Genomic DNA, 12,875 nt, shown 5'->3' on the forward strand with positions numbered 1-12,875 from the left:
CTAAATCCTCCTCCGAGGAGCTATCTGTAACCAGCAAGACATATGCTTCGTCAGATAGCATTGTCTGCTCTGAAGACCTTGTTTCCACTCTAGATTTTTCCATGACCGTGTCGAATGGCTCATGCACAGGAAGAGTAATTGAATTTACTAAAATTGTTGACAAATTTAATATGTGATAAAAATGATGGCATGATATAATTCACATATAAGATGACTAGCTAACCAGTGTGGCATTGCAAAATTCACATATATGATGTCTGGCTAAACAAGATGGCATTACATGATTCACATATACGATAAAGGAACTAAACAGATGGCATTCACACAAAGCATGTCTAAACTAAGCGGATGGCATATTTGATGTATAAAGTAAGCAATGCAAGGCACCATATGCATGATATTACCAACATCAGCATGCCAAGTTAGAACGAAGACCTTAGGGGGTAAATAGGAGTGGTCTTCTCCTTCTGAATCCCCCTCAGAACAGTTATCTTCCTCTTGATTACAATCCAAAATGGGTGGCGGGGGGCTGCCTTTGCACCCACCATGGAGTGACGTCTGCATGAAATTTTATTGCCATACAAGGCTCATCTCTTTTGCTCTACATGTTCAGTTCCATTGTGTACAATAACTGACATGCATAGGAATAAAACATAGAGATTATGTAAGGAGTGCATGCACAAATCCAGAGTGATGGTAGAAAACTGTGGATAGACCCAAAACCAATGATAGCAGGCAGATAATAGCTTTAGTTAAAAAATACAGATAATGGCTCCTTTAACGTTTGTTTCCAACCCAACATGAAACTCATAGTAGACACCCGAGATTAACCAGATAGTAGATAGATAGTATTGATTGCTGCCCCAGTATGTACCCCACAACAATTTAAAAACTCAAGTTTGAGCATTAGTTTGGACCTGACTCGGAGTCTAATAGATGAGCAGGATGATAAAGTAGCATGTCATCATATTAAGCGATGCATAACATAAGAAAACACAAAAGAGTGCGACCTCTCTTGCAGACCCATGTGGTCCTCAAGGTCATCTACTCAGTTTATGATGGTAATGCAGTTGTCGTGGCTGCCGGCGGCGGGGAAGAAGATCTGAGGCAGCAAAAGACAGTCTGGAGGGCAGATCCCTGCTTTGGTGAACCCTTCCGTCGTTGGAGCAGCTGAGCTGGGGTGGAACACAGCGCAGCAGGAGCGGAACAAACCACACAATTTCTTTGACACATATATGTAACAGAAGTAATTGTGTAAGGGCTTGTTTGAATTTGAGGATTCTAACAATGCAGGGATAGGAAATAGACATGAACATGATAGGAATGCACGTGCAAAATAGAGAATTTAAAAACACTGGATTTCTGCCAATCTGGGTGTTTGATTCACAAGAATTGGAAGATCACAGGATGCAAAGAAGCATGGTGAGATTAAGTCAAACCACAAGAAAATGTATGGTTATAATGCTATTATGCTACTATCTCTTAGTCTTGTGCTTCAGAAGAGGAATTTGAAAAGGAGGACAAGTGGAAATTAAAATTCCTACAGTTCTTCTTTCAAGGAGACACTAAAGGAACAAATCCTACAGTTTTCCTTTGCTCCATTCCTTTGAACCAAATTCATGAATAGTAGTACCATAGGAAACTTTCCAATTCCTATGTTTTTCATTCACTTTTCCTTTCAAGAACTGGCAATTCTAGTAGGCAGGCTTGAGCAAGGAAAAGCCTATACTAAAAAAATGTTTTTGTGCTACTTCTATTACTTTGGACCCAGGCCACTGCCCTACTAGCTCAACTCCCAGGCCCATCGACAAATGCACAGCTCAAACGCGCAGCGATAAATAATGATGGCGTTCAAGAGAGTCCATCACGGATAGCTAAGTTCCCCGGCACCTCTCTGATTGTATTATAGTAGGAGAAACTAATTGTATTTCACGTTACTACGTGTGCTCAGTGGACAATATATATAACATGTAGAGTAAAAAAGCGATGCAACAAGTGTACAACCTCTTTGGTGAAGCCATGTCGATCTCAGCGTGATTGGGTTGGTCGGTGAGGATGCTTCGACTGATTTGGCTGTCGGAGGAGGGGAAGAAGATCTTAGGCGTCTGGAGATGGAGCCCGGGGTACTGCTCCACTGTGATGGAGGGTTTCATCGTTGGAGCAGCTCCAGTGAGTTGTACGGCGACGAGGCTGAAGCAGGACAAGAGAGACAATGTTAACATGAGTGGAATTCTAATAGCATCTACAATAGATGACGTATAACCACAAAGTGCCAGATGTAAAATACATCAGCCGCTCATCTCTGAACTTAACTGTTGAAACTGAATTTAACTGCCGAAACTGAATTTAATTGTCAAAACTTAATTTTGTTTTCGAAAATGAATTTTACTATCGAAACTAAACGCACTAGTAGCAGAAAAGCAGTAGTAGCAGCAGCAACACATGCGAGAGCCGGGGCAGCTGGTCATGTAGCAGCATCTCCGGTAGCAACTACAGGGGCTCGAGGGAGAGTAGGATCTGCTGCTTGTGCAGCAGCAGTGCGTGCAAGAGTAGAGTAGCAGCGCAAGCAAGAGCAAGAGCAAGAGCAGACCAGGCAGGGGACTGAGAGCAAGAGCAGAGCAGTAGCGCGAGCGAGAGCCAAAGCAGCAGTAGCTCCTACTAATGTGGACGTCACTGCCGAGGGAGCGAAGTTGTGCAAGAAGTGGCCAGTGACGCCGCCGTGGATGGAGCCACGCATGTCGGCTCGGGACCGAGCGCCGGCAGCACCGTGAGATTGAATCAAGAAGAAAATGCGGCGGTTAGTGTAGAACCTCTTTGGTGGTGCCGATTAGGCTTCAGCTTCATCCGAGGAATCGGTGATGATGCTGCTCTTCCGGTGGTGCAGGTGAAGATGGCGGTGGAGGAATGAAGGTGGCGCGAAAGACGAGGGGAACGTTTTGGCGGCTCCTTGGAGGTGTAGGACGGGGTGGCTGAACCGGCGGGACGACGAGATCGATGACATATCCTCATTGGTGTGGTGGACGAGGGACGTTGAGGTGTTGCTGTGGACAACGTTGTCGGGGAAGAGGCTCCGGCTGGGTGGCGGACGGAGGAGGGTGTGGGGCTTCACGGGTTTACGTGGCCTTGGTGTACGAATGTGTGAGTGGATGGGATGGGAGGGGGGAACCATGGCTTAAGGACGCGCTTGTCCGAAATGTGGGGTAAGTTACAAAAGTACCCCCACTGGTTTGAGCTAGGCAGTTCTTTCAGTTCAGGGGTATCACGAGCATTTCGCTAGTCGGGATTTCGCAGGAGGTGGGAGTTTTTGCACGCGTTGTAATTTTGGGATAGCAAGGCGCGGGTTGAGATGGAGGGAGTTTTTGGAGCACAAAGAGACAAAGATATATCTTAAATATTTTAGTGTAACAAGGCGCGTATTGAAGAGGTGGGAGTTTTGCAGCATGATAGGCAGAGATGCTAGCTTGAAATTTCAGCATAACAAGGCGCGGCTTGAAATTTCGGGAGAACAAGCTTAACATGTACAAAAAAAGACAATTCACACTTCATCACTAGAGAGATCCATGTCTCGTTTTTACTATATTACTACAAATGCATTCAAATACAACAACAAAAAAACTAAAAAAATCGGGACAACAAACATAACGTGTACAGTACCAAATCAATTTGCACTTCCCTCAACAATAAAAAAACAATTCGTGTTGTCTAGCATATGGACTAAATTTGAGTACATTTTCCCTATTTGAATGAGATTGTACTCGGGTTAGTTATACAACCATATAAATATTATCTTCACAACACATGACATGAATATAGGAGTAGTAAATTCCTATATAAATACGAACTACATGTACATACGATCTCAAATTCAAATATATGTATCCATTTTATGTTGAATTCAAATCATAGTACATGTATCGTCTAGCTAGATGTTCGGAATCTAAACCATGTATGATACTATGTAAAATGTGTTTAACACGCACAACACACACAACACAAACACACAAACATGATTTAGACTAGTAAGGTACATGTGCATTGCACACATGAGATTTGGCTACCAAATTATAAATAAATACCACATTATAGCATGTAAGCTTTGAGTCATATATGCATGATGTAGATGTTTGTTTAATTCTTATGGTTCATCTCATTCAAAATCAATTAGTTTTTATAAAAAAGCTAATCTATTTTAAGATTCATGGAATTGTGCGTTGTAAAGCATAACGTAAAAACAAATAATGGCAATTCATGTAAATTTTTTTGGGCAATTATGATACAGAAGATTCTAGAACAAAGGAGAAGTGCTTGTGTTTTGAGGTTTGTGCATTATGCTTAAGTTCAACCATGCAGTCTTCTAGATTGTACATGTGGCAAAATCTGGTGGAATGTAGATGATATCCAACGGCCAGTAGTGCTAGGATGAAGGCTCCACACCTTTCCTTTTCATGTAAATTTAATGATAATAAAACCTTCGCTTCTTATGCTAATGGTATATATGATTACTGTGATGTGGAATGAATAGAAGAATTCGTTGCTTTTAAGGGTGCTTATGAAATTGAACCTTTGTTTGAAAAGTGTGAAAATTATCATGATGATGTTTACAGACCTGAAAATTATGCTCAACTTAAATATTGCTATGAGAATTATGAATATAATTCTAATATTGATGCATTTATTGAGAAAGTCTCCGCTGTCCAAGAAGAGATTAATATTTTGCAGGAATCTATGGAAGAAGAAATAGACGATGTTGTGAGCTCATTAGATGAAAAAGATGACGAGAAAAGTGAAGAACAAAAGGAGGAAGAGCGGATTAGCTACCCGTGCCCTTCTAATGAGCGTAACTCTTCAACTCATACATTGTTTAATTTCCCTTTGTGCTTATCGAAGGATGATTATGATGTTTGCTATGATCCCTTGGATTCGTTTGAAATATCCCTTTTTGATTAACTTGATGCTTGTTATGCTTGTGGCCATGATGCCAATATGAATTATGCTTATGGAGATGAACTTGCTATACCTTATGTTAAGAATGAAATTGTTGCTATTACACCCACACATGATAGTCCTATTATCTTTTTGAATTCTCCCAATTACACTATATCGGAGAAGTTTGCACTTATTAAGGACTATATTGGTGAGTTGCGTTCTACTATTGCACATGATGATTTTGATAAATATAATATGCATGTGCTTGCTGCTCCTACTTGCAATTATTATGAGAGAGGAACTACATCTCTGCCTCTCTATGTTTCCAATACGATAAAATTGCAAGAAACTGTTTATACTATGCATTAGCCTTTACTTCGTGTGCCTGAATTGTTCTTTTATGACATGCCAATGCATAGGAAGAGAGTTAGATTTTGTTTGTGCATGATATATGTTACTTTGTGCTCACTACTAAATCACAAATCATTGTTAATTAAAATTGGCTTTGATATACCTTGGGATCAGGGTGGATCCATTACTTGAGCACTATATGCCTAGCTTAATGGCTTTAAAGAAAGCGCTACCAGGGAGACAACCCGGAAGTTTTAGAGAGTCATTTTTTCTGTTGTGTGCTTTTAAAAAGTTGAAATAAAATAAAATAAAGGGGAACATAAAACTTTTCAAAAAGAAAAGTGAAAGTGAGAAAGACGAGCATTGTTAAAGTGGGAGCTAGCCTTGAACTTTGTTCATGCCCACGGAAACTTTGTGAACCTTGATTACAGAAACTTTTCAACAAAAATAATTATCCCCGTGTACAAATCCTTTGTACTATAAAAATAATGTGCCAAGATTTGCCTTTAGGATTGTCGACGTTCTGGGAACGGGGGTACCTAGACTTGCCTGCCTGCGGCCTGCGGCGTGGCTCAAGGAGTGGCCCAGTACGACCCATCTTCGTCAACATATGCTCAAGACCCTCGTGGGGAGGACGACAGGAAGCCTCCTCAGGCACGACCTCGTCAGACTGGCTCGCGAGGAGGCGGAGAGATCAAGGCGGGGTACCTCACGAGGTGCCCGTGACGCAAGCCATGACGACCGAAGCCAGGCGGGCGCCAGGCGGGCGCTGGCCTGCGCAGAGTCCTTGTTTCCTCTTTGGTGCAAAGGGGGCAAGCGCAGGCAAGGGTATCGAGCAAAGTCAACCATTTCGGTGCAACAAGACCAAGACAAGCAGAACGGCAGGATGGAGGTCATCGTGGAGCCCAAGCCAGCGTCATCATCAGAGCCTTTGGCAGGCGAGGACCAACTTTAGTCAGGATAAGTGTACTAGATGTTCCCCTTCAAAATGGCCAATTGTTGGCGCCCTTCCCGCTCAATATTTGGGAAGAGGACCAGGGCCTCGCTCTATAAATAGGGTTAGCGACCACAGTAGAGCGGATCCCAGATTCAATCCTTCCCAAGAGGCATCACCTCCACAAGAACTCCTCCCCTCGCGAGGCAGTTCTTCCTTTGTATTGTTCATCATCAACCCCTGAGGCAATCCACCACACCACAAACTAGAGTAGGGTATTACACCGCAATGGTGGCCCGAACTAGTATAAACCTCGTGTCCCTTGTGTTGTTCTTCGTGTAGATCAGACCCTTTGCGAGGCGGCGAGACGCGAGTAGGTAGGAGGTGCGATCTCTGCACGTACCCCAGAGTTCGAACCATAAGGGTCTGCCGGAACCCAAAATCCGACATTTGGCGCGCCAGGTAGGGGTGCGCCGGAGCTTTCCCTTCCGCCGACCCGCTCTCCATCAGCGTCATGCTTCGCCCTCATGACAGGCACCACGCTGCCTGCTCCGGCTGCCGATGCCAGCCCTGGGGCCAGGGGGCTCCGAGACTTGGCCCCCGCCTTGTGGCAGGTGCGGTGGTCGCACAAGTTCAAGTTAGAGATGCCATCGTGCTACAACGGCATGGCGGATCCACTGGCCTTCTTGCTAGCGTACAAAGAGGCCGTCCTCAAGGCCGGGGGCGACGACAGGGTCATGGCTAACTGGTTTCCCATGGCCCTCACCGGTGTTCCACGCATGTGGCTGCTCCACCTGCCAGCGGCTTCTGTGACCTCTTGGGAGGAGCTGCGTGGCCTCTTCCTCGCCCAGCATGCTGCACCGGCGCCCCCGGTCGTTGCAGCTCTTCTGGGTGGCTCGCAAGCGCCGCCCTTGGGCCGCCATGTCAAGCCATTCGCCTGCCAGATCGGCGCCGCCGTCGTGCAGCATGGGGCTCCTCTGGGTTGGGCGACGCCCAAGGCTGATCTAACCTTCAGCTCGGATGATCACCCCTCCAACTCAGCCTGCTCGGGCGCGCTCCCAATGCTGTGCACCCCCACCATCTGCCAGGTGGCTGTCACCAGGACCCTCATCGACAGTGGTGCAGGTCTCAGCATGCTCTCGGTAGAAGCCTTCAGCCTCCTCCACGTGCCGCCGGAGCGGCTTCAGCCCAACCGACCCTTCTTGGGCGTCGGAGGCGGTTTCATCGGCTCCCTTGGACAGATCCACCTCCCGGTAACCTTCGGCACCTACGGCAACTTCCGCATGGAGATGATCGACTTCGACATCGCCCCCATCGGCCTCCCATACAACGCCATCCTCGGCTACCCGGCCCTGGCACGGCATGGCCGCAACTCACCCGGCGTACAACCTCATGAAGATGCCCAGGAGCAACGGCATCCTCACCATGACCGAAGACACCGGGGACGCATTACAAGCGCTCAAGCTTGCCTTCAAGACCGCGGCGGTGGCGCAGCCCGTTGGCTTAGTCCCCCCGAGCCCAAGAGTGATGCGCCGGCCAAGAAGAAGCAGTTGTTCAGCCAAGACAAGGCGGAAACCAAGCAGGTACCAGTTGACGAGGGTGATCCCACTGGTGCTACCTTCACGATTGACACCAACCTTGAGCTTGAGCAGGAGAAGGCCCTGGTCAGCTTCCTACGTGCGAACAGGAAGGTGTTTGCATGGGAGCCTAATCAGCTAGCAGGAGTCCCAAGGGATGTAATTCAGCACCATCTCAACGTGTGTCCCAACGTGCGCCCTGTGAAGCAGAAGGCACGGCGGCAGTCCACTGAGAAGCAGGCCTTCATCATCCAAGAGACCCGCAAGTTAGAAGCAGCAGGGGTCATTCGTGAGGTTCACTACCCAGATTGGCTGGCCAACCCTGTCGTCGTGCCAAAGAAGGGTGGAAAGGAACGCATGTGTGTCGACTTCACCAACCTCAACAAAGCCTGCCCGCAGGATCCATTCCCGCTTCCTCACATCGACCAAATCATTGACTCCAGTGCCGAGTGTGACCTACTATGCTTCTGGGATGCCTTCTCGGGCTATCATCAGATCAAAATGGCGGTGGAGGACGTGGAGAAAACGGCCTTCCTAACCCCATGTGGGGTATATTGCTACACCAGCATGCCGTTCGGGTTGTGCAGTGCAGGCGCGACCTTCCAGCGGTTGATGCACATCGCTCTGGGGCGACAGCTTGGGAGGAACGCTGAAGCTTACATTGATGACATTGTGGTGAAGTCTCGGGAGGCAGAGACCCTGATACGAGATTTAGAAGAAACCTTCATGAGGCTCAGCAAAGTGGACCTACGGCTCAACCCGGAGAAGTGTGTGTTTGGAGTCCCCTCGAGCAAGCTCTTAGGCTTCCTCGTATCTCACAGGGGCATCGAGGCTAACCCGGAAAAGGTCAAGGCGGTCGAGGACATGAGCCCGCCAAAGACCCTCAGGGAAATGCAGAAGCTCACTGGGCGTGTAACCGCTTTAGGGCGTTTTATCTCCAAGCTGGGAGAGCAGGCGCTGCCCTTTTTCAAGCTGATGAAGAAGAAAGGCCCCTTCGAATGGACTGAAGAGGCCGACAAGGCATTCCAAGACCTCAAGAGGTACCTCACCAGCCCCCCGATGATGGTGGACCCGCGCCCTCAAGAGCCCCTGGTGCTCTACCTTGCAGCCACCCCTTACTCCGCCAGTGCAGCCCTGGTGGCGGTCAGAAAGGAGCGCCAGGCCTCGGCCTCCGTCGCACTCCCGTCCGAAACAGAGCGGGGCCAGGAAGGCCTCGCAAAGGCGGCGGCCGCAGCAGAGAAGGATTAGCCCCACCAAGGGGGCGCGCCCGGAGCAGAGGAGGCCCCTTCAGGCGATCAGAGGCCGAGAGCCACACCGCCTCAGGAGGCGCCCCGACCTCCAGAAGACGCGAGCCGCGCCACCACCCTCAATCTCGTCGAGCACCCGGTGTACTTCGTCAGTACGGTGCTGCGGGACGCAAGGGCACGGTACCCAATGCCCCAAAAACTCCTCCTCGCACTGTTGGTAGCCTCGCGCAAGCTGCGGCACTACTTTCAGGGCCATCCCATCAAGGTTGTCTCAGCCTACCCCCTGGAAAGGGTACTCAGGAGCCCCAATTCAGCAGGGGGGTCGCCGAATGGAACATCGAACTGCAAGCATTCCAGTTGGAATTCAACACCACCAGGGTCATTAAAGGGGCTACGCTCGCATATTTCGTGGCTGAATGGATAGAGGCGCCAGGGCTCAAAATAGACGAGGACCGGTCGCTCTCCCCGGGGAGCGAAGCGCCGGACGGTTGGGTGATGTACTTCGACGGAGCATTCGCGCGACAGGGCGCAGGGGCTGGTGCAGTGCTCATATCCCCCACTAAGGACAAGCTTTACTATGCTGTGCAGCTCTGTTTCCAGCATGGGGAGAAGGTCTCCAACAACATAGCAGAATATGAGGGCCTGATAGCGGGCTTAAGGGCAGCCATCGCCTTGGGAGTAAAACGAATCACCATGAAGGGTGACTCGCAACTCCTCGTCAACTTCTCCAGTAAAGTGTATGAGCCAAAGGATGAGCACATGGAAGCGTACCTCGCAGAGGTCTGCAAGATGGAGAAACAATTTTGGGGGCTGGAGTTGCAGCATGTGCCTCGCGGTACTAACCAAGAGGCTGACGACATCGCCAAGAGGGCATCCAGGCGGCTACCTCAGGAGCCTGGCGTCTTCGAGGAGCGACTCTTCAAACCCTCGGCGACACCGTTGTTATCAAGCACAACGCAGCCTAGGGAGGAACTCCCTCAGCCACCTGCCTCGGGAGCTGTCGTGGAAATATCACGTCAGATGTCCTCGTGTAAGGACTTAGTCGTAGAGCCATCGCGACGGGTTAGCTTAAAGGGGTTAAACGGACAAAGGACATGAGGGATTTTATACTAGTTCGTCCCCTTCGATGAAGGTAAAGGCCTGCGTCTAGTTGTGATGGGATTATTGGGGTCTCGCTAACCAGGGAGCTAAACAAGCTATGCCTGGCTATCAAGTTGTGTTTTCTTCTCCCTGAACCGTCGTCGGGTCGTCCCCTTATATACACGGGTTGACGCCCGGCCGGTCTACAGAGTCCCGAGGCTGACTCATACAAGTGTTCGGCTCGGTCTCTCCCTTCCTTATCTTACAATACAAGTTACATGACTATGGCGGTTTACCAATATGGGCCCTAATCCGCCTTTGGGCTCCGGGCCTCTAAGCTTCATAGTAAAGCGCCATCTTCTAATCGTCGTGGGCTTCAACACGGTTGAGGGTAAACCGGCCCCTCCTGGGCGGTTCGTACTCAATAGTTATATCCCCAACATTAGGCCCGAGAGTGATTTGAATTTATTCATGTCAATCTTCAGTACTTAGGAAAATCCTGTGAACATCTTCCTTTGCTTCTCATAAACCACCATGACATCTTTTTCCTTTAAACTTTGTTAAACCGCTGTGACGTCATCCTCTGGATACAGCAATGGATCATCATGACGTCATCTCTGTAAAAAACGAATAAAAAGATTCCTCTTATTAATGTCATCCCGGAAATCGAGGCGACAACTGTGCCACTCGCCGCTTTTGACTCCTTGATTTTCACGCCGGTCTTTATCCATTTTCCTTATAAATAGACCCGAGGGCCCTTTCCATTCTTCCCCTTCCACACTTCTTCTTCTTCTTCCTCACGACGCCCCAGCTCTGAAGCTTTGCCACCGCTCTCGACCTTCAAATGTTGCATCAGCAAAGGCCGCTGCATCAACCTGGTTGTACCAGAGACCTTCGGCGTCCCTCCGCTATCCTGCGCATCCGGTAAGCCTCTCCCTCATAACCCTAGATCTATATTTTAGGGTTCATGTTTTCATCTGCATTCATAGGTGCTCATCCCTAGTCTTCCCATATTCACTGCTGCCATAGCTTTTTGATTCAACCGTAGCATAAATCCAGTGCGGTAGTTGCTCCGCATCCAGTTTAGTACTTAGTAGGTCTTCCTTCTTGCACAGATTCCCTTAATAGAGCGCACGAACTTCTCTGCTCTGTTTAACACCTTAATAGACCGTAGAAAATTTTCTTACTGAAACTTTGGTAGATCCAAATTAATTCCGTCACTGTGTTAAACCTGTTTCTGTCAACACTTAGCAGATTTTGAACTCAGGCCCTTTTGCCTACAGGCGATTTAACCTTTGATGACCAGTCCGCCATATACCATTAGCCCTCTCTTAAACCGCCAATAAAATCTAGACGGCAATTTGCCAGTTTAACACTGAATAATTTGCATAAACCATTAATCGTAAACCAACTTTTATTTTCCTTTCAGTTTTTTCTTCCGGAATGACCAAACAATTCTCTGCCTGTAATTGGGTTCCATCCAAGATCACGGAGACTAAAATCAATGGATATGTCACCACTGGCTCTTTAGCCTCCAAAAGGGTCCTTCATTGGCGTGTCCCGGATTCTGAATGCCCTCCTGAACCTCAAGATGGAGAAGTTATTGTTTTTATGCAGCACTTAGACCGGGGATTCAATCCCCCCGGATCAAAATTCTTCCAGGATGTCCTCGCAAGCTTCCAACTCCATCCACAAGATATTGGACCGAACTCCGTGTCCAATATATGCAACTTTCAAGTATTCTATGAAGTCTACCTTCAGGAAGAACCGTCTGTGGAGTTGTTCTGGGATTTCTTCCACTTGAACCGTTGTACGGAGTTTTCTGACGGTCCCAACACAGAACTGGGCGGCGTTTCGATTTAGAAAAGAAAAGAGGTTGACTTCCCACATGCAAAACATCATAGCCATCCTAAGGATTGGAACCAGACTTAGTTTTACTGCTGGAACACTGCCCCTGATGGAGAAAATCCTTTGTCGGGTTACTGTCCCCACCGACTTAGCAATAACCACCCATTACCTTCACGCTTATCCGCCGCAGAACGAAGAACTTTTGCTCCTCAAATCGCCAAGGTCCGGGCCCTCATGGCCAACGGTTTAACTGGCATTGATCTTGTCCGCTGCTGGGTATCTTGGGGTATTTTGCCTTTAAGCCGCCGCCCCGGATTGATGCATGAATACACTAGCAAACGTTAAAGACCCTCAACGCTATCATGAAATAGTAATGACGGACCTTGAAGTTACTGAATCTGCAAAGAAGATGCTTGATGAAACAATCTCTACATGCAGTCAAACCGGATTGGCACCTTTTTGCGTCTCCAATCCTCCACCAGCGGTAAAGTTTATCTGAATACTTATTGATCCGCCTCCGCTTTAACTGTGTGCTAACATTTCTTTGCCTTAATGTTATAGGCTAACAGCTCCTTGTGGAAGCGGACTAAACCGGCCAGGGCTCGTCCAAAGACCAAGGTTACCAAGAAGGTTCCCAAGAAGAAAACCACCGAGTCTTCTGATCCGCCTGAAGATGAGGAATCAGACGCAGAGGTAAAATTTTACTTAGTTGGTTCCTTTATTCGTACATCTTATTAACAATGATTGTTCCCAGGAGGAAGCTGAGACCAGCCATGCAGACAATGCTGAGGTAATCACTCTTTCTTCCGATTCTGATCTTGTGTCGGTTCAAAAAGTTCACCGCACAATTCGAAAAGTAAAACTATCTCAGCCTCTTGCTCATTTGGATCCAAAATTTTCTGTGAAGACACA

This window comes from Triticum dicoccoides, chromosome 5B, assembly GCF_002162155.2.
Source record: "Triticum dicoccoides isolate Atlit2015 ecotype Zavitan chromosome 5B, WEW_v2.0, whole genome shotgun sequence".
NCBI lineage: Eukaryota > Viridiplantae > Streptophyta > Magnoliopsida > Poales > Poaceae > Triticum > Triticum dicoccoides.